This window comes from Mastomys coucha, unplaced genomic scaffold (assembly GCF_008632895.1).
Source record: "Mastomys coucha isolate ucsf_1 unplaced genomic scaffold, UCSF_Mcou_1 pScaffold18, whole genome shotgun sequence".
Taxonomy (NCBI): Eukaryota; Metazoa; Chordata; class Mammalia; order Rodentia; family Muridae; genus Mastomys; species Mastomys coucha.
In genome coordinates this window covers 60582360-60588198 of record NW_022196900.1, presented here as the reverse complement: position 1 = coordinate 60588198, position 5839 = coordinate 60582360, and the positions used below count along the sequence as shown (strand labels likewise).

Genomic DNA, 5839 nt, shown 5'->3' with positions numbered 1-5839 from the left:
CAAGGCCTAGGGTCTTTGAAATTTGGGGAGAGGGGTGCACACCTGTATTCTCAGATTTCTGGAAGCAGAAGCATGAGGATTACCCATGAGTTCAAAGCCAGATTGGTCAATGTGAGCCTGGCCTACAAATGGCAGACCAGCTAGGGGTACATAGTAAGACCCTATCAACAACAAAAGGGACACTTCTGAGTAGCTCTTAGATACAAGGCAGATGAATTTGATGCAGGTACGTGAGAAATGATGTAAGAAGCTGGTGGGACCCACAGCTTTTCGGTTAGATTTGGTTGATGTAGTCATTACATATCTGTGTATGTCCAAAGGAAGCAAAAAGAAGAGGCTGAGAGAGATACTTGCATATCCATTTTCGTAGCATTATTAGAAGTAGCAGAAAGTTAAAAGCCACCCAAGTATCCCATGAATGGATGAGAGGTGTGTACATACAGTAAAGTATTAGGCATTTAAAGGGAAGGAAATCATGACAAGGTTCATCATGGGTGAACCTTGAAGGTACTATGTCAAGTGAGGGCAGACATGACTGAACAGATGCTGTGTGACTCACTAATTTAAGGATTCTAGAAAAAGTTAACTGTTACCAGAGTCTAGATCAGGGAGGAAGTAGGGAAATTGTACTTAAGGAGTACAAAGTTTCATTTGGGGAGGGTGAAGCAATTCCAGCTCTGGATGGTGATGGTTGTCCAACATGAGTGTACTTAATGCCCAGAGGACTGGCTACATAAAATGGTTAATTTTGTGTATCTCAACAATAAAACATTTACGGTGATGATGCTGTTGACTCTCCAGCAGTAAGCTTGTGTTGCATGCTGCCCCAGTGTTCACTGGGAAGATTTCAGTAGCACTGTTCCATGTAAGCTGTTAAAGTGTAACTGCCATGTCCTTTTGTATTTAAACTTCTCAGATCTGTAGCCTCTTAAGTATGTTTCCAAACATAAGGTGGCTTTAGTTGGTAAAATAGAAACACAAGAGAACTGAAAACACTAAAAGTCTACTTATGGCCTGTTCTGCTGGGCAAAGTGAGCAGTAATGGTTTTCATGTAGTCTCCTCGGCTTGGACTTCTGTGGTATGGTAGTAAAGATAAAATCACATTAATCTCCTGGGCCATGGAGATGGCTCAGTGGGTGAAGGTGCTTGCTGGACACGCCTGGTAAGCTGAGTTTAATCTTCAGAACCTGTAGAAAGAAAAAACTAATTCCATAAAGTTGACCTCTGACCTTTTCATGTTTTTCCCTAGCTTCACACATGTGAATCTTGGTCTTTGTGCCCTGGGGCTTCCTAAAGGTACTCCACATACTTGTCTACACTAATAAGTAATGAAAAACTTAGAATTATATTCATCTCCAAAGTAGTGAAGTATAGCATGTTATTTCTGAGGAGATAGACATTCAGCATCCATGTTTGAGGTAATAGCACATTGTTTTATATGAATATTTTGGTAATTCAGGTTTTTGGGGTTCTTTGATTTTTTTGTTTTGTTTTGTTTTGTTTTTGTTTGTTTGTTTGATTGATTGATTTTGTTTTGTTTCTTTTTTGGTTTTTTGAGATAGGGTTTCCTGGCTGTCCTAGAACTCATTCTATAGACCAGGCTGGCCTAGAAATCAGAGATCCGCCTGCCTCTGCTTCTTAAGTGCTGGGATTAAAGCTGCACACCACCACTGCCTGGTTTTAACAAGTGTCAGGTATGACCAGTTCATTGATGAGACATTCTGTTCGTGTTCTCTATCTTGCATGAATGACTTTTCCTATTTAGAAAATTTTAATTTTGAAAAGGAGAATAAAACCCAAGACTGGAAAGAACAAAAAAGCTAAAATGTTTGTTTGTTTGTTTTAATACTAAATGTGAGATATCAGTGACTGGGCTGGAGAGATGGCTCAGCAGTTAAGAGCACTGACTGCTCTTGCAGAGGTCCTGAGTTCAATTCCCAGCAACCACATGGTGGCTCACAACCATCTGTAATGGAGATCCAATGCCCTCTTCTTAGGTGTCTGAAGACAGTAACAGTGTACTCACATACATGAAATTAATAAATCTTTAAAAAAAAAAGAAAAGAAAAAGATGTCAGTGACTGTGTTTGGTGGGGGGTGTGGCTCAGGACAGACGAAGCTCCTAGGAGTGTAGGACTCACCACTTATCCAGGAGATCATAGGTAAGGATGTATTTGACCCCACTGCCATAGAGGATGGGCTACTTCTCATTACTGTGTCTTCAAATGCATGTGCAGTAAACTTGGTGATGTCTAAGTTGAGATAGGGATCTTCTGGTGTCCGGGTAACTTGAACTTGGCCTGCAAGACCATCCATTACATGCTTCCTAATTTGAAGCTTAAAGCAGATGGACATGATGACCTGGCCATGCAAATCCTGGTCTTTGTGCCCCAAAGCGTCACATACCTGCCACATACCTGCCTGGCATCTCGTTTGAGATAGCATTGATATCAGAGATGTGAGTATCCACCAAAAACTTTACAACATCCTATATGGCAACACATAGAAGCATCAGGCTGCACATAGTACCGAAGAAGCTGCAGCTATTGCATACCAGGCTCAATGAGGAAGCTGATCAACATAAATTAGCTACAAAGAAATCACTTTTCAAAAACAGGCTGAAGAAATGGCTCAGCAACTAAGAGTACTGGCTGCTCGTCCAAAGGACCTAGGTTCAATTCTCAGCAACCACATGGTAGCTTACAATTGTCAATAACTCCCATTCCAGATCTGACTCCACATAGGCATACATGTAGGCAAGCCACCAGAGTACATGAAATAAAAATAAACAATTTTTAAAAAATGATAAGTAAACATTCATTTGTAGACAGTATTTCATCACAGAGCCTTGGCTTGGAGGGAACACTCAAAGGAGGTTGTAGTTGGCATACTGGTCGACCCAGCCAGACCCTGGGGCTCCTACCAAAGCCACCACATAGTTGGAGCCAAAGCTAACTCTTGTTCCTGCCACACACAGACTTTGAATGCTTTGCTCTTTCTAGAATGTAGTAAGCCCTATGAGTAGTAGCAAACTAATTATATCATTTAAAACTATCATTCTTAGACTTTATTTCTTTCTGGTCAGCTCTCTGGGCCATCAAGCTGCTTATGTGTCAAGGCCTCCTGTTGGTATGTTTGTTTGGATTTTGTTTGTTTTGCTTTTGAGACAGTCTCATGTAGGCTGGGTGAGGATGGTTTTGAACTGCTGATCCTCCTCCTATACCTTCCAAGTCCTGAAATTATAGGCCTGCAACACCCTATGCCATTTTATATGGTGCTGGAAATACACCCCAGAGTTTTGTGTGTGCTAGGCAAACACTGCCAGCCGAGCCACATGCCTAGCCCTTGGCTTGTCTCAATAAACAGCTCTGTTGCCAGGGTTGGCTGGGAATTCAAGGCAGTCCTACTTTTAATGTTGGGCTACTGGTGTGAGCCAGTACACATGGCTGGTTTTTTTTTAAAAGCTATTTTCTTCCAGAGAGATTCTGAATAATTTATGTAGATAGCCTGCCCTCGAGGAGATGGAACTCCTTGTCAAGTGTAGGCTAAGGGTAGTGACTTCTTGGAGTGAAGAATGGCCAAGGGAACAGTGGATAAACCTAGCACTCATGGCCTTCTCCAGAATGTTTGCGTTCACTTCTAAGAACTCTAAGTCATGAGAACAGCCCAACAAATACAGCATTTGTACCAGACATCTGACCACTACTGTCAAGAATTGCCGTGGTTATCAAAAACAAGGAACTCCACCAGGCATGGCACCATGTCTCTTTATTCTCAGCACCGGGGAGGCAGAGGCAGGAGGATTTCTGAGTTCCAGGCATCCCAAGGCTACATAGTGACACCCTGTCTCTGAACACATCACACACAGAGAGAAATGGGTTGGGGAGAAACAACAATAGCAAAGGAAAATGAAATTTCAGTATATCTAGCTGAGCTCTTAGAAGAGAAAACAAACAAAAACCAAAGTCATTAGGAAAAAAATACGAAATCTGAGCAAAGAAGGGACATGAGAGTATGTCTGGACTGGTCCATTACTTGTAACATGCACCTTGTCAGACGCTTGTCAAAGCTTCCTGATAGGAAGCTTTGGAGTTAATCTGTGAGACCTCTGTGGGACCTTTATGATGTTTCTGCAGATCTTAAGTTGCTACAAAGCTCACAGGAAAACAAGTAACAAATGGATGGTAGAAGAGAAGTCTTTTTTAAGTTACTTGTTTCCTCAGTTGCTGCTTACTGGACTGGAATCCACTTGGTCTCTGTATTCCCTTGTTCCATCCCATGATGACACACTCTTGCTAGGAGAGACCCATTGATGAGAAGGCATGCCTGGAACATTGTCCTTTGCTTTGGTTGTAATACATGCCTACAAGGTAAACTATGATTATCAGAGCTCATCTGACTGAAGGGGAGATGAGGGGATTATATCTTTGTGCATTCAAATCATTCCTGGGCTTTTATTTGCCATGAGCTTGTGAGGTGAATAATCTCTAAAAGTGTGGAAATGACGAGTTCTAATTTAGTTAGAAAATCCATGTCTCTTTTCTGCTGCAGTCTTTGAAATGATGTGACAGAATTTCTGTGACTCCAATTGATTGAGATGGTTTCTTGGTATCTTCTCTTTGAAAAAGAGTGTCATGCTTGGGACTGAGACAACTTTGGGGTCAATTAGTGGCAGCTGCCCTGAGTGTTGCTGAGGTCTGTGGAGCTCTACTTGAGCTGCTCAGGAGAGCTGTCACTACACACTCACCTCGTCTGTGATCCCCTAGCAGTGCTGGGGGCATCAGACTGAGGAGCAAGACTTTATGTCTAATGGTTTCAGTGTATACAGCAGCCTTGATACAGTAGTCCTCTAGGAAGGCAGAAGCTCCTAGGTTTAACTGTTAATAAGTTCTGACTTTTAGAAGGGATGCCTTTGAAAAGAGAGGAGCCATTTTGTGGAGTACATCAATGGATATTTGTTCCTGTTTTTATTTGGTTTATCAAGACAGGGTTTTACTGTGTAGTCCTGTCTGTCCTGGAAGCCTCGAACTCACAGAGATCTGCCTGTCTCTGCCTCCCAAGTGCTGGGATTAAAAGCATTCACCACCACTATACAGCTATATCAATGGATTTTTAATAACAAAGTTTAGCAGTGGAGTATATTTTGTCTAGACACGAGTCTTCCTGTTTGCCACTATCTCATTTTTGTGAAGAAGAAAAATCTAGAGCTGCATGCTGTGGCTCAGGTAAAATGCCCAGCATGTCTGCAGCCCTGGAGCTCACCCTCAGCATCAAGGGAAAACCAGCCACCTGTCAAGTAGCAAACTTACGGTAATCTCATTGTTTCAATATAACATTTGTCACTTTAATGTGTTTTCACACATAATAGGTAAGGTTTTGAAACTACATCAGGCATGTGTAAAATCACAGAGACTTTCCACCCTACAAACTTACCTTCTTCCTTTCTACTCCCAGGCTGGCTTTGAGTTTGCTGTGTGACCAAGTATGAGCTCCCTGCCTAAGGTCTTCTCTTGTGAGTTTAAAGCTTACAGTGATTTACTGCCACCTCCCCAACCACCCAGTTTCTGCTGTGCTGGGGATCAAACTCTGCATGCTCCACAAGGATGCCAGCTGAGTATATCCCCTACCATAGTTAAAAGTGTTTCCATAGCCAGGTGATGGTGGTACACACCCTTAACCCTAGCACTGCAGGGGCAGAGGCAGGTGAATCTCTGAGACAGTTCCAGGACAGACAGGGCTACACAAAGAAACCTAATCTCTGAAAAAATAAGAAAAGTTTTTCCATTTTATTTTCTCTCTCTCTCTTCCTCTCTCTCTCTTCCTCTCTCTCTCTCTCTC

At 42.3% G+C, this 5839-nt stretch overlaps 1 long non-coding RNA gene and 1 pseudogene across 1 annotated transcript in view; both read right to left on the bottom strand.

The window, feature by feature from the left end:
* Positions 1-694: 694 nt before the first annotated feature.
* LOC116096297 overlaps positions 695-5839 on the bottom strand; it is a 25726-nt gene continuing 20581 nt past the window's right edge. The window contains exon 3 of the long non-coding RNA XR_004120943.1: positions 695-1188. This is a non-coding gene — a long non-coding RNA (uncharacterized LOC116096297). The remainder of the gene's footprint in view (positions 1189-5839) is intronic.
* LOC116097268 lies at positions 2474-2596 on the bottom strand (annotated as a pseudogene).